The sequence below is a fragment of the Geotrypetes seraphini genome, chromosome 8 (assembly GCF_902459505.1).
Source record: "Geotrypetes seraphini chromosome 8, aGeoSer1.1, whole genome shotgun sequence".
Lineage (NCBI taxonomy): Eukaryota > Metazoa > Chordata > Amphibia > Gymnophiona > Dermophiidae > Geotrypetes > Geotrypetes seraphini.
The window spans coordinates 84,151,084-84,178,927 of NC_047091.1; the positions used below are offsets into that span (position 1 = coordinate 84,151,084).

The 27,844-nt window shown below is 42.9% G+C and overlaps 1 protein-coding gene across 11 annotated transcripts in view; it reads right to left on the bottom strand.

The window, feature by feature from the left end:
* The window catches only part of LOC117365296 (excitatory amino acid transporter 1-like), a 207,744-nt gene that overhangs the window by 101,280 nt on the left and 78,620 nt on the right, over positions 1-27,844 (bottom strand). For 9 of the 11 annotated variants that reach the window (XR_004540398.1, XR_004540397.1, XM_033955556.1 and 6 more), the window contains exon 2: positions 17,367-17,402. The gene's annotated coding sequence lies outside the window, so the exon portion shown is untranslated. Of the gene's footprint in view, positions 1-17,362; positions 17,403-19,047; positions 19,139-27,844 lie in introns of those variants that run through there. The other 2 variants (XM_033955552.1, XM_033955553.1) reach the window with 2 other exon arrangements.

Sequence of the window (27,844 nt, forward strand, 5' to 3'; positions counted from 1 at the left end):
GGTATTTTGAATTATTTTTAATCTCCTGGTAGTTTTCTTTGTAGCGTTAAGGAAGATGATGTTGCAGTAGTCGAGAGTGCTGAGGATGAAGGATTGTACGAGTAGGCGGAATGCAGTGTCATTGAAGTATTTTTTTATGGTGCGAAGCTTCCAGAGTGCCGAGTAGCTTTTCCTGGCGATGACTCTGGTGAGACCTCATTTAGAATATTGTGTACAATTCTGAGGCCCCACCTTCAAAAAGATATAAAAAGGATGGAATCGGTCCAGAGGAAGACTACTAAAATGGTATGTGGTCTTCATCATAAGGCGTATGGGGACAGACTTAAAGATCTCAGCCTGTATACTTTGGAGGAAAGGCGGTAGAGGGGAGATATGATAGAGACACTTAAATACCTACGTGATGCAAATGCACAAGAGTCGAGTCTCTTTTATTTCAAAGAAAGTTCTGGAATGAGAGGGCATAGGATGAAGTTAAAGGTGATAGGTTCTGGAGTAATCTAAGGAAATACTTTTTTACAGAAAGGTCAGATGAATGGAACAGTCTTTCGGTTGAGGTGGTGGAGACAGAGACTGTGTCTGATTTCAAGAAAGCCTGGGATAGTCGCTTGGGATCTCTTAGAGAGAGGAAAAGATAATGGTTACTGCAGATGGGCAGACTGGATGGGCCATTTGGCCTTTATCTGCTATCATGTTTCTAGGTGAAACTGATCACAAAATACTCCAGGTGGGCCTCATCAACGACCTGTACAGGGGCATCAACACCTCCTTTCTTCTGCTGGTTATGCCTCTTTCTATACAGCCCAGCATTCTGGCTACAGCCACTGCTTTGTCACACTGTTTTGTTGCCTTCAGATTCTCAGACACTATAACCCCAAAATTCCTCTCCCCGTCCATACATATCAGTCTCTCACCTCTCGGCACATACGATTCCCTTGGATTTCTACTCCCTAAGTGCATCACTCTGCACTTCTTCGCACTGAATTTTAGTTACCAAACATTACCAGGGGTGTCCAACCTGTGGCCCTGTGAAGTATTTTGTGCGGCTCCATTCGAGAGCGATGTAGTGTTTTCCTCTGCTGCCCCTAGATGTTTACCGTCTTGCCGGCTCCCTCCTCTGTCTTGCTGCAGCGTTTGCGCGTTTGTGCAGCCCCAGAAACATTTTTTTTCGGCCAGTGCAGCCCATGGAAGCCAAAAGGTTGGACACCTCTGCATTAGACCATTCTTCCAGCTTTTGCAGATCCTTTTTCTTTTCTTTTATTTATCAATTTTTTATCATACAATTCTTAAAGAACAGTAAAGGATAAAGATATACATCAGGAAAATAAAGAATATCTAATACAAATCTTTCTAGCCCACATTAATTTGGGAGAGCCACCATAAATTCAAGTACAATTAAAGAAAATGAGATATCATACTTGAGAAAGGATTCAACTACAGTTAAAGAATACAAAATATCCAAATTAAAAAAATAAAGACCTTTCCCCAAGTTAAATCATTCTAATGCTTTTTCTCTTATTTTGGATTCCTTCAAATATCAGTTCTCAAACTATTTTTTTACATTATCTTTCCCTTGTTCACAAAAAGTTAAAAATTTCTGAAGCTGTGTGGGGTCTCAAAAAAATAAATTCCTTCTCTTGTATTTTAATTATGCACTTGCAAGGGAATTTTAGAAAAAAAGTTGTTGCTAGAGCTAAAACCCTTGGTTTTAACTGAAGAAATTATTTCTTTCACATTTGGGTTGCTCTAGCATTAGGGAATATCAAGACATTATCACCATGAGAATTTAGTTGTTTTGTTTTTAAAATATAGTTTCATAAGTACATTTTTATCCAATTCACTTAAACAAATCATCAAAAGTGTAGCCCTAGTTTTAATCACATCTTGGGAATCTTCAAGAAAATTAGTTAAATCAAACTCAGAAGAAAAGATCTGTTCCCTGATCTGATGTTACTTTTTTTTCTATGGTATGTAATAACAATTCTGTATGGAAAAAGTTTCTGAATTTGTTAAGCCTAATATCTCTTTCAAATATTTTTGTAACAAAATCTCTGGAGATATCAGATGCGTCACAGGAAAATTAACAAATCAGAGATTTTTTGAGCGTGACAAATTCTGCATAATTTCCAATTTTGAATGAATTGCACAGGCATCCTTAACCGCAGAAGTCGAAACTTGCTGCAGCGTGGATGTCTTTGTTTCAACCATCATTAATCTTTTATCTACTAAGTCTAAATTGGAATCCACACTCTCAAACTTCTTTACAACTTCAACAGAAAAATCTGAAGATTGTTTAACAACTGTTCTTAATAGCCCTTCCACACTCTTATTTAGCAACCACAAATCTTTCAAGGTAATATACTTTGGATCCTCTGAGGTACTCCGATTATCATCACTGGAATCCAATAGGGATAATGCTTTAGGAAATGATGTATGTTGTAGTTTGGATACAGTATTTGATTTTCGAGGTTCCTCAGAAGTATCAATAGAGGCTAGCTTAAGCTCCCTATCATCAGATAATGGTGGTAGGGGTGGAGTCCTCTCAAAGGGACTTAAGGATGCACCCGAAGTGGAAGCATACTCTTGGTTAGCTTGTGAGGGGGTCACTAGTATTAAATTACGGTCCATAGGGCCAGCTGCAGCAGGGGTGGAGCTTTTGGATTTAGCTTTTCTTTTACCCATTAATCTATACAGAAAAAAGTAAATCTTACTCAAAGATAATATAACCTCTCAATACCTCCTGACTCCTAGTGGCTCCAAGGGGCTCCCAAGGGGCAGGATGTGCCCCTTAGGGCACGCCCTGTGGCCGCGCCTAGCAGCTACTGCACTTCTTCACACGGAGGAGACGGACCCCGATGACGCACCGGCCGACTCCTCCGATGCCTGTCTGAATCGGCACCAGTTCCACAGGCAGGGAAAAGTTAACGTAAAGAGACAAAAAGCTGTTGTAGTGAAGGCAAAAGTCTCCTGTCTCTCCAAGCACAGTTCTTCCACAGCTGCAGCAATTTTTCACACGGAGGAGATGGGCCCCAATGATGTCACCGGCCGTCTCCTCTGATGCCTGCCCAAATCGGCACCAGTCCCACAGGCAGGAAGAAGTTAAGGTAAAGAGACAAAAAGCTGTTGTAGCTGTTATTGTGCAGGCAAAAGTCTCCTCTCTCTCCAAATACCCTCCGGTAGCTCCTTGCAGATCATTTTTCATGCATTCCACTCTCTCCAGAGTGTCCACTCTGTTACAAATCAGCCGCAAAAAAGCAAACCTTACTTTCTAACCCTTCAGCAATGTTGCTCACAAATATATTGAACAGAATTGGCCCCAACACTGATCCTTGTGGCACTCCACTACTCACCTTTCCTTCTTCTGAGTGAATTCCATTAACCACCATCCTCTGGTGTCTATCCATCAACCAATTTCTAATCCAGTTCACCACTTGGGGTCCTAATAGCAAACGGTCAAGTTTTTTAAGAACCTCCTTTGAGGAACTGTGCCAAAGGCTTTGCTGAAATGTAAGTAAATTATATCTAGCACACTTTCTCAATCTAATTCTCTGGTTACTCAGCCAAAGAATTCAATCAGATTCATTTGGCACGATTTACCTTTAGTAAAACCATGTTGTCTCGGATCTTGTAACCCATTTGATTCTAGGAATTTCACTATCCTCTCCTTCAGCAATACTTCCATTATTTTTCTAATAACTGAAGTGAGGCTTACAGGTCTTTAGTTTCCCGCTTCATCTTTGTGACTACTTTTGTGAAGAAGAACCACATCCGCTCTTCTCCAATCCCATGGAATCAATCCCATCTCCAGGGATTTACTGAACAAATCTTTAATTAGAGCCACCAGAACCTCTCTGAGCTCCCTCAATATCCTTGGATGGATGCCGTCTGGTCCCATGGCTTTGTCCACCTTCAATTTTTCAAGTTGTTCATAAACACTTTCTTCCATGAATGATGCAGCTTCTACGCCATTTTCACATGTAATTTTGCCAACCAATCATGGCCCTTCTCCAGGATTTTCTTCCATGAACACAGAACAGAAGTATTTGTTTAGTACATTTGCTTTTTCCTCATCACTCTTCACATAGCGATTCCTAGATTTTTCAGTCTCACAATTCCATTTTTCATCTTCCTTCTTTCATTAATATACCTGAAAAAAATGATGTCTCCCTTTTATATATTTCTGGCCATTTGCTCTTCTGCCTGTGTTTTCACCAGATATATCTCTCTCTTAGCTTCTTTCATTTTCATCCTGTATTCCTTTTTGTGCTCCTCTTTGAGTATTTTTATATTTCATGAATGCCAACTCTTTTGCCTTTATTTTCTCTGCCACTAGTTTGGAGAACCATATTGGGTTTTGTTTATTTTCCTCATATAAAGATCTGTAGCCATTTTTATTGCTCCTATCAGCTTGGACCACTGCTTTTCCACTTCCCTTGTGTCCTTCCATCCTATTAATTCTTTCTTCTAATACTCCCCCATGCTACTAAAGTCTGCACATTTGAAATCCAGTACTTTCAGTTTGGGGTGGCTGCCTTCTACTTTATCTGTTATATCAAACCAAACTGTTTGATGATCACTATCACCCAGGTAGGCATCCACTCAGATATTAGAGACACTTTCCCCATCATGGTGCACCAGATCCAGTATCATGTTTTCTCTCGTTGGTGCCATCACCTTTTGTCTGAGCAGAGCCCCTTGAAGGGCATCCATTATCTCCCTACTTCTTTACGATTCCACAGACTGAACTTTGCAATCCACATCTGGCAGGTTGAAATCACCCAGCAACAACACCTCTCCTTTCTTCCCCAGCTTTTGGATATCTGCAACAAGATCTATATCACATTGCTGCGGTTGAGTCGGAGGTCTACAGACAACACCCAGATAGCTAGACATTTCATCTTCTCTTTTCAAAGCTATCCATAGCACTTCTTTTTTTCCCCGGGCCCCCTGCATTTCAGTCGCTTGAATATTGGTCTTTATAGAGAGAGCTACTCCTCCACCTTTTTGACCATCTCTGACCTTCCTAAAAAGATTATAGCCTGGTATGTTTGCATCCCATCCATGGGAATCACTGAACCATATCTCTGTGATCACTACAATATCCAAGTCTGCCTCTAACATCAGGATTTGTAGATCATGATTTTTGTTGCCTAGGCTATAAGCGTTTATGGTCATTACTTTCCAGTTACTTTCAGTGGTAACTGTATCTTTTTTGTGTAGTTTTTTGTTTAATCTCACTTCCTGATGCCTTGCTAAGAAGTGCATTGCTAATATTGTTATTTGTATTGCTATCTTTACTACCATCACCTCCTGTCTTTTGCTGGGGATGGCCACTGTAAGTGTCCTGCATACATATGCCACCCCTCCTTCTAGTTTAAATGACTATAAACATATTGCCTGAATTTCTCAGCAAGGATTCTTTTACCTGCCATAGTAAGATGCAGCCCATCATTACAATATAGTCTTTTGTTTTTCCATGTATTTTCCCATCCTCCTATGTACCTAAAGCTTTCTTGATGACACCAGGCTCTGAGCCACCTATTGAAGATCTCAGGATTTAGTACTCTTTCCTCTTCTTTTTCATATGTAGGCAGTACTTCTGAGAAAGCTAGTCTACAAAAGGTTTTAATCCCTCCCTCAGCTCTCAAAAAACTTTCTGCACCACAAGTGGGGTATTGCTGGCTAGGTCATTTGTTCCCAAGTGGATAACATCAACTTTAGAATTCTTAGTTTCTTCCCTAATTATAGACAGTATTTGTTTGGTACTCCTGGTAGCCAAGGATCCAGGGAGACACTTCACTATTTTAGGCTCCTTGACTTGTGTTCCAAGGTTAATTTCTCTGATGATGGAATCTCCTAACAGCAATAATTTCCTGGATTGAGTTTTCTTAATTTTCCTTTGGGGGTGCTTTTCTTCATGAGCTACCTTCACTGTTTCTGGTTCCATCTCAGTTCTTTCTTCAGCATTATAATGTTCTAATGGAGCAAAGAATTCTGTAAGTGCAATTGTGAGGGTGGATGTTTCTGTGTCACATGTCGCAGTCTACCTGACCCTACCATGATCCATTTATTCCTGGATTGCTTTATTGTTTGAGGCAGTTGTAGTAAATTGGTATGATTTTGTAGAGTGAAGGAAGCCACTATGATTGCCTCCAATTCCTGCTTAAGTTTACAGAACTCCTCCTTAATACTAGAAAGCTGAAGACAAATGGGGCAAGCCTTAAGTCTCCAGATGGTGCACCTTGGAACTAAAGCACCACAATGATTGCACTGAATAAAAGTCATCCTGATTGGTTGGTATGGGAATTGATTGAGAATTATTCTTGATTATTGGGTTGTCTATATATTAGGAGCAAACCCAGGGGTGGGTGGGACTGAAGTTCTTAATTCAGCAGAGAACCAACCTTCCCAAAAACTCCCATTCCCTTTGACCTACAATTGGCCAGTTAAAGGCAATGTAGAAAGTTCCTCAGAATACATAAGTAAATAAAATGCAAGGCAGAGGACAAAATGCCCTTAGGAAGGAGTTAGGAGTTGAATTTACTTTCATGATTCTGCACATGCAAGGAGAAGCTATGCAATATTTACAAACTGTATTTTGATAAAGAAAATATTTGCTACAGATTATCCAGTGTGTGTTCAGGGGGAGGAGAAAAGGCTAGAGAAGGTCACTGCTTATAGTACAGGCTTACCTATATTACCTGTGACATTGCATCCATTGCAGTCCATGCCAGACCATTTTAACTAATTAGTTACACTAAAAAGATTAAAATTTTATTTATTTATTTTTATTACTTATATACCATTTATATCCTAAGTAGTTTACATTCAGGTACTTTATCATATTTCCCTATCTGTCCCGGTGGGCTCAAACTCTATCTAGTACACCTGGGGCAATGAGGGGATTAAGTGACTTGCCCAAGGTCACAAGGAGCAGTGAGGGATTTGAACCCACAGCCTCAGAGTGCTGAGGTGTGTAGTGTGTGGTGATGAGGCTGTAGCTCTAACCCCTGCACCACACACTCCCACATCTGTATGAGTCTAAGAAGAGTGCTGCAGACTAATTTCACTCACAAGTTACAGGTATATAACTGTAGTATTACATAAGCTGAATTGTACTGCAACATTCCTTATCAGGAGAGAAGGGCCTTATCTACTTGTTTCCCAAAATGCTGCCAGATATCTCATTTGGCGATATAGAGGTGAGTAAAAGCTGTGCTATATAAGATTGCAAAACAGGACAATGGCCAAAAATAATATTTGCTCCAATAAAATGATTAGGTAGACAAAAGACCTTATTTCTCATTTCACAGCATGATAAACATTCTGAATTATCAATAATTCAGAGTAAGGCATAGACATTATACTCTGAATTCTATACATGCTCTAATCTATACAGGAGCATCAAGAGCAGCTTCAAAACTTAGCAGTTCTGCATGTTTGTCACTTCCCTTTAACAAATTTAGGACCCTGCTGAAAACGTTAATGCTTGGCTAAAAAAGTAACAGCCACCCAAGCACTACTCCTAAAATTTACCAATCTGGGGCGGGGGGGGGGGGGGGGGTGGTCAGGAGATATAGACATTGTGGGGCTCGTTTCCAAAAAACATAGATGCCCAAAAAAATATTACCCCTACCATTTTTCCAAATAACCCAAAAACAAATGTACTATTAAAAAATTACTATTATTGATAGTTGTGAAAATATGAACCAAAAAAGAAGTGGGGAAGGGACACAGTCAATCAACTTAAGGAACAATCAATTTATTTAAACATTGTAAATCAATGATACATATATAACATATACATAAAACAAAACAGGCATAACAAGAAATCTATCAATACTTTTTCATACTGGACCCCAACACGGTCCGTGTTTCGGCTAAGATAGCCTTCTTCAGGGGTGTATGAATGAAGCCCAATAGACTGTGCTAGAATACAACTAACTAAAGGATTACTCTTGATGTCCAATATGGAGCCTGCTGCCTGACACGGTATCTTAAAGACGCGATTTAGAACGCTGTGAACTGTTATGCCTGCTTTGTTTTATGTATATGTTATATATGTATCATTGATTTACAACGTTTAAATAAATTGATTGTCCCTTAAGTTAATTGATTGTGTCCCTTCATCACTGATGGACCAGTCAGAGGAGTGGTTATAGTTCTTGGAGTAGCTTCGTCATCCTCTTTGTCTTCGTCTTCATTATCTTCTTCTTCTTTATCCAATGCTTCCTCTTCTGTACAATTGGCAGTGGTGGGATCTTCGTCGGGGTCGGGTGAGGCAATAGTGCAAGGTAAGCAGGCTAGAGGGATGTTGGTATTAGTGGAGGTGACGGAGCTCTGGGAAAAGGTTCCCTGGGCTTTGCGGCGGAAGATACAGATGCAAGTTTGTGTTGATATTTTCTTACTAATGGAGGGCAGGACATGTAGAAAGGGCAAGAAGAAGGTTAAGAAGGAAGGGGGCTCGGCAAAACCCATGCTAGTGTTGCGGAACATTGTGAATTGGATGTAGTCATTCATGTGGCTCACGAGTGTCTGAAGGCAAACACATCCACAGGATTATGGCTTGCTTTTGGCATACGCAGATTCGGTGCTTGACGCATACCAACGGTTTGGCGGTTGGGCTTGGCTCAACTATGATGAGGCGTTCAGGGACAAAATAGAGGATAACACTCATATGTCATGTGGCACGCTGGATATTAATCTGTGGCTCATGCATATGCCCTCCAAGACGGGGAGCGTTCCTGCTGGGGCCATGAGCATGGGGGGGAGGGGGTTCTTCCTTTTGGCCCAGAACCAGCACAGGAGGACAGGGTGTCTGCTGGAAGTTCAATAAGTCAGTCTGTCCCTTCCCGGATTGCAAATTTTACCATGCTTGTTCCCAATGTGGGCAGAATCATCTGGCCCTTAAATGCCCCAAGAAGGGAACAGGGGGGCTTTCCGGAACAACAAAGTGAGATGGTGGGGACAGGGGTACCCACTCTTATCTGAGTGGATGCTCTTTGACTGTGGCTTCGGCGGTATAGTAATGCCAGGGCCGCAGCTGTGTTAAACAGAGCTTTGTGGAGGGTTTCAAGATTCTGTTTCAAGATGAGATTCACAATGTCTGGGTTCAGAACACATCATCAATGATTCATCTGCAAGCGATAGTCCAGAGGAAACTGGAGGAAGAGATCAGTTTGGAGTGTACCGTGAGGCCTTTCAGCTCACATCCTTTCCTGAAAATGATTGTTTCTCCACTAGCTGTGATTCCCAAGAAGGAGCAGGGTAAGTAGTGCCTCATTCACAATTTGTCACAGCACATGGGCAGATCAGTGAATGATGGTGTTCCCTGAGATCTATGCATGGTTTGCTATGTGTCTTTTGATTGTGAGTTGTGGCTGGGCGGGGGGCACTTTTGGCAAAAGTCAATATTGAGTCAACCTTCCGCTTGTTGCACCCAAGATCTTATCTGTTGCTGGGTTTTCATTTTAAAGGTGACTATAATTATGATCAATGCTTGCCCATGGGTTGTTCCATCTTGTGTTCATATTTCAAGCTGTTCAGCTCATTTCTCCATTGGGCAACCATTAGGAGTTCCCGCTTGAACTCCATGATCCACTATCTGGATGATTTCCTATTTATTGGTGCAGTGGACTCTACCGAATGCTGTGTGTTGAAGGGCACATTTGAGAGACTAGCCATTGAGTTCGGTGTTCACTTTACAGCGGAGAAGTCGAAGGTCCCGACAACCACTCTCACCTTCTTGGGGACTGAATTGGATTCAGTGATGATGGTGACATGGCTCTCCGCGGATAAGGTTCAGCAATTGTTAGGGTTTATTTCTCTGATTTTGAGCACAAGAAAAGCTATGCTAAAGGTGGTGCAGTCGCTCCTGTGGTCATTGAACTTTGCCTGTCATGTACTTCCCATGGGTCTGACATTTTCCCGGCAGTTGACAGTGGCTACATAAGGTGTGCAGATCAGGAGGCACTTTGTATGGATTTCTGAGAATATTTGGGCGGATTTATGCATGTTTGGTTGCTTTCTTCGACATTTTAATGGCATGCTTCCAATGCAAGCACTGCAGGTGTCCAACTTTGAACTGGAATTGTTTTTAGACGTGGCCAGTGGTATTGTGTTTGGTCTTTATTGTCAGGGTGAGTGGTGCACAGCACAGTGACCAGAGGCATGGAAATGGTTGGGAATCATACGAAATGTTACGTTGCTAGAGCTGTTTCTGCTGGTAGTGACGTGTAAGATTTGGCAACAGTGGAGCAGTGGTGCAACAATATGGGGGTAGTGAAGGCGGTAAACCAGCAGATGGCTCGGTGCTTGTTGGTTAACTCGCTAGTGAGGGAACTGGTTTTGCGTTGCCTGTGACTTAACTTGTTCATCCGAGTACAGCATGTTCCAGGAGTACAGAATGGTATTCCTGACAACTTGTCCTGTTTTCACTTTCCACAGTTTTGCAGGCTGATGCCAGGAGCACGAGCAGATGGTTCATGGATGCCAGAGCATTTATGATGCCTGGTCATGGAGAGGTCTGGGAGATACACAGACTGTCAGTAGCTCCCTCCTCCTGGGCTCACTACAATGCGAGCTTCCGGTCCGTTACCTTCTTCCTGGATGGGAGGGGTTGGCAGCCTGGTCTCTTTTCCGAAACCTTGTTGGCAGACTATGTATTGGAGTCTCACCATGAGGGAGTCATCCGAGGGGTGGTGGCTGGTCGCCTGGCAGGGTTTGCCTTTTTTAGCAAAGCGCTAGGGTGGGACTGTCCAACCTCTGGTTTCATGGTATGGAGAATGTTGGCAGCCATGGGGCAGATCATGCCGCGATGACTGGATACAGGGCTGCCTATCACCCATGAATTGTTGGTCCATCTGCTGTCACATTGCCATCGGTGGTATGGGCTCCCTTTGAGGAGCGGTTGTTCAAGGCCGCTTTTTCCATGTCATTCTTCCGGGCTCTCCACATGGGCGAATTGTTAGTGCATGCGGCAGACACAGGAGATGCTCAGGGTCTCTTGCTCCAGCACATTCAATTGGGGAGCCTCCAATGCAGGTGCACATGTAAGATAAAAAAACGGACCAGCTGGGGTTGCATCAGGTTTCTGGTAGCACTTTGTATCCAGTGGTGCTGATGAAGGATTTTATGGTGGTCCATCCTGCAGGCAGCTCTGTCCTTCTGATTCATGCTGATAGCTCTGCCCTGATCAGATACCAGTTTTTGGCAGTGCTGCAAATGATACTTAGGTGGAGTGGGGAAGAGCCGTCCAAGTTTGGTACTCACTTCTTTTGCATTAACATAAGAACATAAGCAATGCCTCCACTGGGTCAGACCAGAGGTCCATCGTGCCCAGCAGTCTGCTCACGCGGCGGCCCAACAGGTCCAGGACCTGTGCAGTAGCCCTCTATCTATATCCCTCTATCCCTTTTTCCAGCAGGAAATTGTCCAATCCTTTCTTGAACTCCAGTACCGTACTCTGTCCTATTGGTGTGGCTACAAGTGCGAGGGCTGCAGGCATGTCTGAGGAAGGTATCAGACAACTGGAGTGATGGTCTTCAGGGGCGTACCTATTCATAGAAGAATGTGGAATTGGAGTATACTGCTATGCAGATGATATTCTGCTATTAGCAAAAATAGATCCATCCTCCTTGTCTTTGACTAAAGTCATCAATTGTCTTGAGAACATTCAAACATGGCTGGAAAAAAAACAATTAAAGATTAAACTTGGTAAGAGCTATGGATGCTGGTTAACTGAGCATCTACCAGCAATTCCAAGGAAGGGATATTCCCCTCGTACGTAAATTTAGATATCTCAGAATATATATTGATTCCCAACTTACTTTCGTGGCACAGATATCGGAGGTAATAAAAAAGAGTTTCTATGTGTTGAGAAACCCTAAGATCAGTTCGACATCTTTTTGATAACAATAACTTTCACACACTCGTTCATGCATTCCTGATATCAAGGATAGACTACTGTAATGTAGCCTATGCAGGTCTTACAAAATTCAATCTTAGGCGTTTATAAACATTACAGAATACTGCGATAAAACTACTAGGACACAAAGGTAAATATGATCAGGTCACTCCTTTGTATCATTGGCTCCCAATTGCATATCAAATTCAATTCAAAATTCTTTTGCTTACTCACAAATCATTTCATACACTGATTCCTGATTATCTTAGTTCTCTGACGATTCCTTATTCTCCTATACGCGTTCTACGATTAACACAAGACAACAGACTTGTTCTCCCAGGAGTAAATAAAACAAAATGGGAGTCGACGCAGGCAAAAACCTTTTTCTGTTTAGCACCTAGTCTCTGGAATGGCCTTCCTAAAAACATCAGAGCAGAGACGATCATCAACACTACTTAAAACCCACTTCTTTCAGCAGGCTTTTGGAGCAGATACTTTAGTGTTGGATCATATCTATTAAAGGCTTTCAGCACAGCATCTTGAAAAAACACAATGTATCCTATAATTATTATTTTTTTTTTATTTTTATGATTTAAATGTGTATTTTTTTTTTTTTTGTTCTCTGAGTGCTTTCCTATTTTTAACTGGTGTTCCTTTTTTTATTTTTACTTTTATACTTAGTATTTATGTAAACCGCTGAGAACTCCGAGTAAGATTCAGCGGTATATCATATCCAAACAAACATAAACATACAGGGGATATATCAGGCTGGGTCGGGTGGGATAGGATCAGGGGCATGCCCCATAGGATTAAATAAATAGATAAAATAATTTAAAAAAAAATGTTGTAGGAAGCATAGGGGTGCTGCAGGAGTTAAGGATATTGGGAGACCACAGTGTTTGTATTAGGGCTAGCAGCGATTGCTCAGGGCTGGCCAATTTGTCCTGGATGGGTGGGGAGTGGGGAGAAGTGTGTGTGGGGGGGTCTTTTGGATGGTCCAGGCATTGGGAGGGGGAGGGGGTTTGCCTTGGAGCATGCTGCAATCACGTCCTCTTACTAACCCCATCTGAGGTATCGGTAGTTTGGATCTCAGTGTTTTGATTTACCTTGCAGATCCGGTCTCACGTTCCTGCCCAGTCTGGATCGTGGGTCTTTCCTTTGTGCATTGGGCCGGGGAGCGAGTGGTTACTCGGCCAGGAAGATAGCATTTGGGTTTAGAGCGATAGGGCATTCGGGTGTCTTTGTGGGGACAGCAGGGCATGTGCTGGCATCAGCTCCTGCCGTGGTTGGCGAGCTTGCAATACCGCCCCTGGTGACCGGACAATTTGCTGCTACATCTCGGGGGTAATGATGTTGACTCATGGACAGGGAAGCAGCTAATTGACTGGATCAAGGACAACCTCTGCATGATCTTCTCATGGTTCCCCGGGATGCTGCTGGCTTGGTCGGACATCATTCCTCGACTGCGGTGCCTGGACCACGCAGATGGACCATGGGGAAGCAAAGCTGAACCAACAGGTGGGAAAGTGGGTGGAATCTCAAGGGAGGATGCAGATTAGGCACGAGTGGGTAGTTATGGCATGTGTGGGGCTGTTTGCCAGGGACTGGGTGCATCTGTTTGCTGTAACTTGTTGCTGGATGATTTTGTCACCTGTTGTGAGCGTTATGTAACGTCCTTGAGGTCTTAGACGCAGCTCTGTATATTGGGGGGAGGCCTATAATGGCATTACAGGCTTGTGGCGGTTATCCCGAGCTATCAGTTGCTGGGGCTCATCTGGGGATGAGCGGCGGGTCAGCTGGAAGCTGTAACTTTGGGTTGGATGACACAGGATAATGGGGCATAGAGGGACATGCCACCCCCCCCCCCAGACCCTTGCTGACATGGCAGGGTTGGGGACTAGAAATATTTTAAGGTTAATTTTAGTAGCTCGGGAACTGTTTTTGTTTGCAATTATGTTTAACTTTTATGGTAGCCAATAAACAGAGCTGCGGATATCAGTGGCGTACCTAGGGTATGTGGCACCCGGGGCCCATCATTTTTTGACACCCCCCCCCCCCCCCCCCCATGTAAAAAAATTTTTTTTTTTTTTTTGCAATAACCATGAAATGGAATAAATGGTCAGAATAGAAACAGGCAGTGAAAATTTTCTTTTATTGAACCTCATATATGTAACCATTATTCCAAACATAACATAACGCCTGTCCCTTCCCCTTGTAGGCCTGTCCCCCCCCTTGAAGGCCTGCACCCCCCCTTGAAGGCCTGTCCCCCCCCCTTGTAGGCCTGTCCCCCCCCCTTGTAGGCCTATCCCCCCCTTGAAGGCCTGCCTGCCTTTCCCCCCCTTGAAGGCCTGCACCCCCTTGAAGGTCTGCACCCCCCCCCCGAAGGCCTGTCCCCCCTTGAAGGCCTGCCTGCCTGCCTGTCACCCCCTCCCCCTTGAAAGCCTGCTTGCCTGCCCGCCCGCCCCAACTTCCTGACCCCCAAACGCATTTTGCAGGGGCGACCTGCTTCCGCCCTCCGCCCCCTACCGCCGGGGCTCGCCGCTTCTACTTGCCTCGGTCTTGGTGATGCGATGCCTGGCCAGTTTCACTACGGCGAAGTTGCCCTTTCCCAGGGTGCGCTCGATGTCGTAGAAGCCCACCCGCACGGGCCCCCGTTGCAAGTGCCTCTGACCATCCGCCATGACCATGGCTGAGAGTCGGAGTGGGGCGGGGGAGGGGAGGAGGGACGGGGAACGGAACGGCAGCGGCAAAACGCGGGCAGAGGAGAGCTCGAGGACAGTGGGAGCCGGGTTGCACCGTAACTCCGCGCGCCACTCCGAGCCCGCCAGCCCCAGCCTCCGACGTCTGACGTCAGAGGAGGGGCGGGATCGCAGCGCAGGGATGCTGACGCTGACTTCGCGATCCTGCTGCGGCTGTTCATAGGTGGTGCGGGGAGGCCAGGGGGGCGAGCGGTCCTTCGGGGGTGGCGGGGGACTGAACGGCAAGGCCGGGAACACCCCCTTAGGGCTGGTACCCGGGGCGGCCCGCCCCCCCCCGCCCCCCCTAGGTACGCCACTGGCGGATATTTACCCATAAAGAGAGTTGTGTGGTAATTTGTATATATGTTAAAGGGGGAATAGTGTTGTCTGTAGCAAGGGAAGTAAGGGGGAGAGAGGAGGCGAGGTATGAGGGTAATGGGAACAACCGGGCCAGGACAGATCCCACTGTTAATGAATATTTTCTGAAAATATCTTCCACAAGTAAGAGTAAGCAACATGTCAGGTCTGTGGAAGAAGAAATCACAAACAATGAGGTTTCTAAAGAGGAATATCTAAGAATAAGAAGGTCTGTGAATATGCCTAGCAGTGCAAAATCATATAGGTGAAGAGCAATTTTATAACTCGGTGTCTATATTTAAGTACCCTTTGTGTACTTGAATTTACAGAATGCTAGCCCTTCCATGGGAATATGTACACTTAGTATATGTGTAAGTGGTAGCAAAGCAACTAGGAGCTATTCTGTAAGGGCATATATGTATCTAGCATACAGGGGACTTTTTGGTGTGGGAAAGCTTTCTAATAGATACAAGGCACAAGAAAAAGAAACAGATCCCAGATGGTCTGCTCCAAAACAAAATCTCTTTATTAAAACAATCACCCGATGTGGTCCACATTTCACCCACTCTTGGGCTGCTTCAGGGGTACAGTGCTAAAAGTGGGAAGGCTAAAGGATTTGCAACTCCAACTAAAGCGTACAGCAGCATTCAATGACAACAGCAGTGAGAACAGTCTGGAGCAAATTCTCAAAATAGTGCCTTTAGTTAGGCAGCAGTAGGCACGCTACCGTCGTCTAAGTTAACCATTTTAATTGATTCATTTTAATTGACTGTGCCAGTTAAAAATCAGTAAAAAAGAATGGAGGCACCCTTAGGCCCCTCCAAAAATGGCACCTTTGTCTCAAATAAAGAAGCAACTAAGGGCACCTACAGCCACTGAAGGTGTGGTTTAACCCCAGAAGTGGCCTTAGGTGCCTCTGTAAACACGATTCTCACAGAAGGTAGGCACTGGAAATGTAGGCCTTTAAAATTCTGGCCTACATTTCCGGCGCCTACCTTTCATGTAGCCACAATTCTCCAAACAGCGCCATTGCGTGATTGACATGCAATTGGCGGTCGTTTTTTTAGGCGGCCACTGATAACAGCACCATTTGCAGAATCGGACCCTCTGTGTCCCTTCTGCTATGAGCATTGAATGCTACTGGACATTTTAGTTGGAATCGCAAATCCTTTAGCCTTCCCACTTTTAGTTTGATACCCCTGAAGCAGCCCAAGGTGAAATGTGGACCACATTGGGCGACTGATTTAATAAAGAGATTTTGTTTTGGAGCAGTCCATCTGGGATCCGTTTCTTTTGCATCACTGATGGCACAGATCTGAAGAACCTCTCTCTAGTTTGCTAGGCACAGAAACAGGGTGGAAAAAGTAGATGCATGTGAAAAAGTACTTAAGTATCAATTTGTAGAATAGTGCATGTTTCCATGTGGATCTGCAACCAAATGCACGGTGTCAGTTGACAGCACTTGTATCATACGCGGTATGACACTCCTCTTTGATTGGTTTTTGGTCAAATCCATTTGAGTGCCAGCATACTTCGTATATCATCATTTGCGATTTTTAAGACTCCTAAAGCAGGCCTGATGGCCGAAACATCTACATGTCGAGTCATTGAGTCGTTGAATGTGTCATTTTGATGTTTGAATAATAAAAATCTTCATATTACCAGATGAATTGAAGGACACTTTTTTAGTGCACATCATTCTTATTTGGACAATTCCACTCTGGTTTTTGCAAGAATATGGGCAGGTCAGGGGTGTTCCCTTAAAATGTACACAGCATAAAATGTGTGCGTCAAGATCTATACCTGGTTTCAGTCAGTGTAACTTCTCACGCCCAAAGCTGGGCACAGATCCAGCACTATTCTATAAAGGCACCGATCCCAAAACACCCATTATGGAATACCATTCAGCACCAAATTTTGAGTGACATTTACTGAATCTGGCCCATAGTGTGTAAATGAATGAGAAAACTTCAGTCCATGGCACACTAATGCCAGGTAATACTGGTATCCTATATTGAAATCTGAGTACCCAGATGCTGTTATAAAATGGACTTTCATCACATGGCATCAGAGTGCCTAAAGGGGGCACCTGATTGTAGAAATGCCCCCAAAAGACATCAAATAATGGTTTATCAAATCAGAACACTAAAGTGGGAGAATAAATTTCAAGTGCCTTCCTGGTAACCAGAACCCCTCACTGTGAAAAGCTTTCTAAAGATGGAGGTGCACCTTATAGTGTATTCCTCAGAGAAAAAAGATCTAACTGCAAGAAGATCCTCAAAAGGAAGGAATCTCAAATAGGGAGATGGTCTTTAGGGGTAAAAGGAACCCTTATTCATGAAAAAGCTCTTTAGACAGTCAATACCTACTCATAAGGTGATCTTCAAAGTGTGTCTTCACTGGACCTAGAAGTGGAAAAAATATATATATATTCAGCATGACCTGGCAGTTAACATGGTAACAAAAATGTTAAACTTCATTCTATGTTTAAATTTAGCTGACATGCATTAGTCTTTTATACTTGTGTGATAACACAGCATTAAATATATTATGGCATGAATGCAAACTGAGGCATCTATGTTGCATAGGAGTCAGCTGTGTGGGTGCTGTGGTTGCTTGAGCATCCCTAATACTGAACAAATTCCTTGACTGTATCCAGGGAGATGTAACTTTTGTTGGGTTTAGCACCCCCAATAAATTTTTAAAGAACTTTAAAAATTTATTGGGGGTGCTAAACCCAACAAAAGTTGCTTTGTTGCAGCATAGCATAAGAACCAACTTTGGTTCTTATGCTATGCTGCAACAAAGCAACTCTGCATGAAATTAAGATATTTTTTCTTGTTGGCAAAGATAAGTAATTCATGTCAATTCATGTATTGCACTACCATTTTAAGATGGAAAGATCTCACACAAAATATAAGCCAAGTTACACTGATATACTGAGCTATATCATACATCAAGAATTAGAAAGAGATAGTAACAGAGATAAATATCTACTCTATATTAATCTACTTCTTTGGCCAAAGGAGTAAAATATAGATTTCATACAGCCCCTAAACAACCCCACAAGAATGAGGACAAAATAAAAAAAAAGAAATCTTCTCCAAAAGAGACAGTTTGTGATCTAGCAGTAAAAAAAAAACACCCCAAAAACCTGAAACCCATTTCTCTAACTGCAGCACCAGTAGCCAAGGTGGATAATATCAAATGCAGTGGATAAATCCAGCCATCCCAAAAGGCCATCAAATCCCTGATTCACTGGAGTCTTGATATTGTTCATTATGGCTATCAAGATCACTTCTGTACTACAGTCGGTTTTCGATGAATAGCAGCAAACAAATTAGGGGTGGACCCTTGGCCTTCCAAATTAAAAGTACAAGGGGGGGGGGGGTTAATATTCAGACTGTGGAAGTTAGCTGGGTTGACTCCCATGGTTGGGGTTGAGCCTGGACATTCAATGCCAGGCCATTTCTAGTGATTGGCATTGAATATCTGGTTTAATTTTGACTACTATAAACTTAGCTGGCTAAGTTGATATTCAGTGCTGGTCATCTAAGTTTATAGCGACCAAAGATAGACCAGCTAAACATAGCCAGCTACCTGCTGGCCACTAAGCACAAATATTCAGTTGCCTTTCCACGCTGAATATTAGTGCTTAGTTGGCTTAACACTATTTAACAGGCCATATTGACTTTAGATCTCCTTTAAAGACTTTTCTTTTCAGAGAAGCATTCTGGCCCATATTCTATAAACAGCACCTTAAGTTAGGTGCCTAACTTAGGTGGAAAATGGCACTTAAAAATAATAGTGTTTTTAAAAAATGTAGGCACCTGCATCATGGCTACGGAGTCACTTTATGACGTCTAACACCACTGTAGGTGTGGCTAATTCCAGAAGTAGCATTAAGTATCATAAAGCGCCTCCAGTCACGATTCACGTGAAAGGTAGGTGCTGCAATTGTAGTCCTTGAAAACCCTGACCTACATTTCCAGAGCCTACCTTTCACAAAGCCATAAATCTATAAACAGCGCCTTTGTGTGACTGACTTACGATTGGCAGAAATTTTTTAGGAGGCCAATGATGACGGCACCACTTATAGAATCCAGGCCTTTGTGATTAATCATTGTTCACTTCTCCTGCATTCTTGCCTCTGAGGACTGCCTCCGGCCTTCGACAGCACTCAGATAGCAGCATCATGTACCTGTAACTATCTCTTCTTTCAACTGTACTATAAATAATGAAGTTCCTTCTCCCCCTCTCGACCAATCCTCTTCTTCCTACCTCTAACAAAGACTTATTTATTTAAACTGCTCTGAAGTCATTAGCCCTAGGGTGGTATAACACTGAATATCGGGCAGAAGAAAAATAAACAATGTGATTTTTATTAGAAAATTTAAAAAAACAATCCAACACTGTACTAAATGACTAATGGTTGTAAGTCTTAGTGGTTGTAAAATTCAATATGGGTCCGTATTTCAGCAGAAACGCCTTTTTCAGGAGTCACAACAAATAGAAAATCGTCAAAACTATGGGCTTTTTTTTACGAAGCCGCATTAGAACACGTGACTTTTAATCACGCGCTACCCCCGCGCTAGCCAAAAAACTACCGCCTGCTCAAGAGGAGGCGGTGGCGGCTAGCACGTCTGGCGGTTTAGCGCGCGCTATTACACGCGTTAAACCGCTAATGCAACTTCGTAAAAGGAGCCCTATATTTGGAATTCCCCAATAAGTATCATAATTGGGATGCAGAAACTTGGTATCAACAGACATGTCTCCTCAATACACGCAGTCATTCTCTTACACTTTTAGTTTGAAAGGCCAAGGAATCCACCCCTACTTTGTTTGCTGTTATTTTGCCCAATACATAAGGGTTGTCCTCCTTTCCTCTCCTTTTCATCAATGAATAGCAACGTCTACTGGTCAGACTCAGTTGCAAATATACTAGGATTCAGAAACAGATACGATCTGAGCCTCTAACCAAGAGCTGTCAGTGACAGGCAGCTAATCTAGACAAGAGGAGAATACACAGTAGCAGTAAATTGTGAATAGCTATGAATGAAGGCTCATGAACCCACAGCTTCAGTAAAAGGCCAATTCAATACAGCTGAAAACCTAAATAAGGAGAAAGAAACTACCAACCCCCTCCACCATGCCCATAAAAAGGAATCATGAACAAAGAGACACATTTGTCATTACTTTACATGTTCTGTTTGGTGTCTCTCTTAGCACCTCCCTACCCCAGCCAAATTCTACTGCTTGGCATGAAAGCTATAATCTAATCTACTTTCTCAGCTTATGTTGTGTTCCTCTAAATATCTTCCTGGTATGTTCACCTACCAAGGTGGAAGCACTAGATAAGACAGCTTCCTTTCACTTCATGTCTCGGCATGTAACGGAAATACAATACTCAATACAGAAGCCAGTGGCATGAAAGGCTCTGAGTCTGTTCACTTTCATTCCCTAAACAGCTTAAATGCAGCTCATGTGGGGCATATCATATGCTCATCCCAAGCACAGAAAACCAATCTCCAAAGTTAAATATATCCCGGACGATATTCGACTGGTTAAATACAAATATTCAGCACAAGATTTATTTATTGGGATTTATTAACTCTCTTTTCCATAAGAGATTCACAATACACTTCTCCCTCAATATTCGCGGGGGTTAAGGGCAGAGCCTGCCCGCGAATATTGAAAATTTGTGAATAACTTATGGGCCCAGCTCTGACTCACCCCCACCTTCCCCCTGGTATCCCGGACCTTTTTTTAAAACGAAACGCTGCATCCCGGACCTCCCCGGAGCTTACCTGGTGGTCTAGCGGGCTTTCAGGGCAGGAGCGATCTTCCTACGCTCCTGCCCTGTGCAGATCACTCATACAAAATGGCTGCGGGGAGTTCCGTCATAGTCTCGAGAGGCTACGGTAACGCACGGCAGCGATTTTGTATGAGTGTAGGAACATCACTCCTGCCCCGAAAGCCTGCTAGACCACCAGATAAGCTCCAGGGAGGTCCAGGATGCAGCGTTTCATTAAAATAAAATAAAAAAAATGCGAATACCCGAATCCGCGGATTTGGAGGGAGAAGTGTACATCGAATAGCAATCAAGTACTCTTAAGTATTTTCCCTATTTGCACCTACAGGCTCATAATCTAACTGTGGTATCTGGGGCAATGGAGGATTACATGACTTGCCCAGAGTCACAAGGGGCAGGTTGGGATCAAACTCACAACATCAGGATGGTGAAGCAGCTGCTCTAACCACTAGGCCACTCCTCCACTCCACCGGTTAACCCTGCTGGCATTTATGGGCTGAATGTTGACCAGTTTATAAATATATATGCAGATTCTAGAACTGATTCTAGAATACGCAGCTTTTTAAAAGGGAGGGGGGTATGATAGCAACTTCAAAAATTGTAGCAAACAATACAGTCTGACAATTTCAACAAATATATGTCGACCAATGCAAGATAATTTCTTTTTTTTTTTTTTTTTACAAAGCCACGCTAGCAGCTGTTGCTGAGCTTTTGCCACGCGACAGCCACTAGCACGGCTTTGGAAAAGAAGGGGATAATTAGGGGTCCATCAGAACAGGTAGCAAAAGGAAGGACTGTCTCAAATTACTACTGCGACATAATCATGGGTCCCAAAAATTAATGTAAAAAAAATCAGTCCAGCATACTCATCACCATGAGAGACCCCAAGGGAAAGTAAAGTGTAGGATGGGTTCGGACCATATGTTGTTTCACTATGAGGCTACATTTGGCCACAACTTTTCAAGCGGGCATTCTTGGGGGAAAGGGTTTTAGGTTTGCAGAAAGAAAACTGCAGACTGTAGAGCTATCTCAGGGTCAAAATATCTGTAGTCAGTTTTCATAAAGTCACCACCCATATCATTTCTGTTTGAAAATTAGGTGTTTAGCTGCTTACTCTGTCATTAAATGGCTTTGTGAAAACTGTCCACATTTTAGTATAAAAGCCATGCACCCATTGCAATCACTATAACTATGCTAGATGCGCATGTTTAAAGAAAGACAGAGGGATACCAGTGTTCCAGAGCTGGAAGGGATCAAAAGGAGTGGGGCAACAGCAGGGTTTCTTCATCCCAAAATCCATGGCACCAGGCTGAGTCCCAACATTCATCAGAGGCACCTCAGTTTCTTCCCTCCTAAAGTCACTTGCTGCAGTGCAACCACTGCCTCTGCCTCCACCCCTGGTCTAAGCCTATAAAATATTTACCCATTAAAGTGGAGAAATTACAGCAGTGGATTAAGACTCAGGGTTCAAATCCCATGGTAGGATCACAGGCAAGTCACTTAACCCTCTATTACCTTACCTACAAACTTGGATTACAGTGGGTAACAAAGTTTTTGCTTCTTCAACACTTTTGGATGTATCTTACAGATTTTTGGCTGCTGATCACAAAAACCGCCTTTAAAATTATGTAGCATGTACTGTTTTAACAAAAAAGTACATTTTTTACAATTTCTTGTTATGCATTCAGGCTAATGCCATTAATAATTAATAACTGATGCCAAAATTAAGGAAGGCATTTTTGTCAGTCCACAGGTCAGACACATCATCAATGTTGACATATTTGAAGATCTGTTAGTCGGGCCAGAGAAAATCACCTGGAAAGCATTCAAGGATCTCGTTGAGAATTTTCTTGGCAGTTACAGAGCACCAAACTATATTCAACTGGTTGACAAATTTCTTAGAGCACACAAAACCATGAAATGCAACATGTCACTGAAGATGCACTTTCTACATTCACGCTTGATCTTCTTCCTCACAAATCTTGGTGCAGTCAGCAACAAACATTACCACTATGGAAAAAAGATATCAGGGCAACTGGAATCCATCAATGCTGGCTGACTATTGTTGGACACTAGAGAATGACACGGGGAAAAAAATGTGTCCCCGTCACCGGACCACCGTCCCCTTCACCGCCCCGTCCCCGCCATCCCCTTCACCGCCCCGTCCCCATCCCTGCCGTCGCCTTCAATGCCCTGTCCCCGCAGCATCCACCCTTCCCTCTCGCCACCTCACTGCCATTTGGCACCCCTTGCGTGGTCTGTGCATCTCCCTCCCTCCCCCTTACCTTCTCGGTGCATTTTAAGGTTTCAGACTTGTTAAAAGCCACCGGAGTGTTCATGCAGTCGCGTGCATGTATGGGCGGAAGCTTCTCCTCTGACGCAATACAGTAGATCACCACCTCTCCAACATATTGATAATAACAACTGATTACAAAACATTCCAAAAGGAAATTGAAACCTTGCTATTCAGAAAATTTAACAAGACAAATTAATACCTCACCTTAACTATTCCCAATCTTGTAAACTTCCCAGTTAAGAATCAATCAAGTAATTATTACCCTATCCTATAATTCTCCTGGAAATGTCCAGTTCTTCTCTTTTGTAATCCGCCTAGAACTTGAAAGTATTGGCGGTCTAGAAGTCACTAATGTTATGTAATGTAATATAGCACAAAATAATATATATGAATAAACAAAACAGATTAAATAATTTTATAATTTTATTTTTTGTGCTATATAGATATCTGCTTTTAACTTTTTATAAGAAGTACTATGCTACTATGTTACCATTTAAGCCAGCCAAAGATATGGCGTTAGTGGTTGCACCTAAAATTTGGTGCATAACTGCAGACTTGCATATTCTATAACAGATTTGGCTCACAACTCTGCTGTTACGAGAGAATACTGGCTTAGCACCCAGTTTTTTTGTGCCTCTTACCCCCTCTTCTACAAAGCCATAACGGCCCCGAAGCCCATAGAGATTTAAAGGGCTTCGGGGCTGTAGCTGCACGGCAGCTACTAGCGCGGTTTTTTAGAAGACGGGATTAGTGTCATTAATAGAATGTCTCCCTTTAGTGCATGGGAAGGCCTGGACCTGTAGCCTCATTGGTAACTCAAAAAGAGACCTGAGCCTGGCAAAACTTTTGTGATTGTCTCTCAGCAAATAAAAAGCTGCAGCTAAGATATTTTCAGTCTCTGGATACTACTGTTATATGCATTTTTATCTACTTATTTTATTAAATGCTTCTGTAAAGAATGCCTGAGGTGGTTTACAACACTACTGGAAGAACTAAATTCCCTTTCTATACTAATCTATAAAAAACTCCTAAAGTGTAGCTCCTTCCAGCTTATCCATGCAGTTTTACTCACATGCCTGCAACCATAACCAGATAGAACAAAGCAGAAGACCTTCAGCCCTTTGCAAAGCTGCAAATAATCTCTTGATCAGCCACTTCAGAAAAGCCAATTCCAGAGAACTGGAGCAATCACTGAAAATCCCCCCACCCCAGATCCAAAGCACTGTAACTAGATCTCTGAAACCGGGCACAATGAAAAAGTCCCCTTGAGAAGAACACAAACTTCGTGTAGGATCTTTGCATTCCATTTCAGCCAAGGAAACAAAATAGTGAAGACCAACAGTTAAACAACTTCATTGCCCAGTGCTTAGCTTAAAATTAAGGGCTCCTTTTACGAAGGTGCGTTAGGGCCTTAACGCGCGGAATAGCGCGCGCTAAAATGCCCCGTACACTAGCCGCTACCCCCTCCTCTTGAGCAGGCGGTAATTTTTGGGCTAGCGCGTGCTATAGCATGCGTTAATCCGATGCGTGCACTAAAAACGCTAGTGCACCTTCAAAAAGGAGCCCTAATTGTTCATTATACTCCCCCATTAATGCAGTGTTCCCCTAATTGTTCTTTTTCTTTGAAATTTGTAGTTCTACCCCTCTCCCTCCCATTCATGTATGACGTCTGTGGTTAGTCCATAGCATGTTTTTTATGTGACAAATTTTAATGTGCATCGCTTTGAATTTATTATAAAAGCGTTTTATCAAATTTTAATACAAACTTGAAACTTGATTAACTTCATCTGCCATTTAGATGCCAAATTCCCTAGCCTAGTAAGATCCTTCTGCAGTTCCTAAAGACCTGCTTATGTTTTAAGTGCTTTGAATATTTTGGCATCATGTGAAAATTTGAACACTTCACTCCTTGTTCCCTTTTCCAGATGATTCATAAATATGTTAACCATACTAGTTTCAGTTCAGATCCTTGAGGCACTCTACTGTTTACCTCTTCATTTGGGAAAACTAATTATTTAGTCTTACTGTTTGTTTTGTATATTTTAATCAGTTAACATTCCACATTGGCCAACTGCCTCCTATCCTATGACATTTCATATTTGACTATTGTTTTTCAATTCGTGTTCCATATTTATAACATAGCACTTTCTTTAACTGAGAAAGTGCCAAAAAGCCCCACTCTGCTCCACCTCTCATTCACATGATTTCACTTTGTTTGTAGTTATTGACCAGAATTAATGCCGATTTGTGTTTGGGCCTTTCTGAAGATAATCCATAACACAGCCCCACCCCACGCAGGCTTTCTTGCAGTTGCCTCTATGTTTTATCATTAGGCAGTTCATTTTGCCTGGCTCTCCAAACCAGCTTAAAAGTCTAGCGCAGGGGTGCCCACACTTTTTGGGCTTGCGAGCTACTTTTAAAAGAACCAAGTCAAAATGATCTACCAACAATAAAATTTTAAAAAACACAAAGCACACTGTGCAGCAGCAGAACATTTCTCTTTCCCCCTCCTCTCCCCCATTCGGTGGTGCAGCAGCATTTCTCTTTCTATCCCTCCCAGCTCACACACCCGGCAGAGTCACTAGGCAAGTTGTAAGCTTCCCTCCATCGCTGACCTATGGAAGATAGGTCAGCGATGGAGGGAAGCTTACAACTTGCTGCTCTTCCTTGCTTCGGGCCTTCCTCATTGCCGGGTCCTGCCTTCGCAGAAACAGAAAGTAGGCAGGACCCAGCAGCGAGGAAGGCCCGAAGCAAGTTGTAAGCTTCCATCCGTCGTTGACCAGTCTCCTGCCTGTCTCCTGCCTTAGCCCGTAGCGAACTCATGGTTCGGGGCTCTAAAGTGTGCGTGCCGGCTTCCCTTCTCTTCTCCCCCCCTGGGACGTAACTTCCGGTTTCGGAAGGAAGAGAAGGGAAGCTGGCATGCACACCTTAGAGCCCCGAAGTATGAGTTTGCGTCTCCAAGCCGGTGAAATGTGGGGTTTTTTTTGTTTTCATGTTAAGCGGCGGCAGCAGCAGCGAGATTCACGTTAGATGACAGCCGGGTGGTCATCTAAATTAGCCTGGCACAGTGCCCAGCTAAAAGGCCCTGGGGAGAACACTGAAGACCTGTAGTTGATTTGTTAGCTTTGAGTCAAATTTAATCCCAAAAATCTTAGGGGTCCTTTTATCAAGCTGCAGTAGGGGTTTAAGGCGCGTAATACCATGCGTTAAACCACCTGCCGCGCTAGCCGCTAACGCCTGCATTGAGCAGGTGTTAGTTTTTTAGCCGGCCGCGGGGGTTAGCGCGTAATTAAATGTCCGATGCGCTAACCCCGCTAGCGCGGCTTAATAAAAGGACCCCTTAGTTGATGTGACTAATATACCATTTAAATGAATCTTTGAAGGTCAGACAACGTTGTCATTGCACACAAAAAAACTATTGAAGTTGATTTATCCAGGCTTAATTTAAGTTTGTGATCTATTAACCAATCTTAAATATTAATAAGATTTGTATTTATTGATGCAATTTCTGAATCTGAGCCAGTGTTATACAGTGGTAAAAAGTGCATGATACGGTATACTGTATATTAAAGAGCAGAGGAGATAGAACTGATCCTTGGGAAAGTTCTAAATCAAGGACAAAAGCTGTAGATTTGGTTTACTGAATAATCACTGAATATGGACGATCAGACATAAAGTATATGAAATAAACCATGACATTACTATTCCTGTAATGCCTATTTCTTGAAGTTGTTCCAATAACAAAGGGTGATCCACAAGATCGATTGCTGAAGATAAATCTAATGAAATCATCAAAACATCCTTAAAGGAGTCAAATGTTCTATGAATATATGGTATGAATCCTATAAGAGCTGTGTCTGTACTATGGTTGTTGCGAAATTCTGTCTGGTGTGGATGTAAGACATTTGTTTTTTTCTATAAAGTCTTGTAATTGTAAAAGCGCCATAGTCTCTACAATTTTTGACGTGAAAGGAAGATTGGCAATTGGTCAATAGTTATTTAAGTCTTCTTTGAACTGTCTTTGAAATTTGGACGAAAGTACGTGTGTTTTCATATGTCTGTAAATATGCCTGTCAAAATGTTAGAATGGACCTCTAAATATATAAATGGTAGTAATGATTGAAGAGATCGTTTAAGTACATGAGAAGGAATAGGATCTGCCGGGGAAGTTGTTGTATGAAGTTTCGATATAATTCTAAATAATTGTTGTATGCTAGGCAAATTAAAATTTTCACAATCTGCATGTGTTTTAACAACTTTGAACAGTTTAGGGTCATCTGCAAATTTAATCACCTCACCCATCATTCCAATTTTCAGATCATTTACCAGTATAAATAAGTTAAATAGCACCGTCCCAGTACAGATCCCTACGGCACTCCCCTATGTACTCTCCTCCATTGAGAAAAATGATCTTTTAACCCTACCCTCTCTGTTTTATATCCAATAACTAATTTTTAATCCACAACTGAACTTTGCTACCTGTCCCATGACTCTTTAATTTTCTCAGGTGAACCTTCAGCCAAACATACACTTCCTCAATTACAGTGGTACCTCGGTTTACGAGTGCACCGGTTTGCGAGTGTTTTGCAAGACGAGCAAAACATTTGCAAAATCGGTGCCTCAAAAACCAAGCATGGCTCGAATTACAAGCACACACCCCCCCCCCCCGCAATCCGGCACCCCCCGCCTGCGATCCGGCACCCCCCCTGCCTCGAACTGGCACCCCCCCCCAACACGAT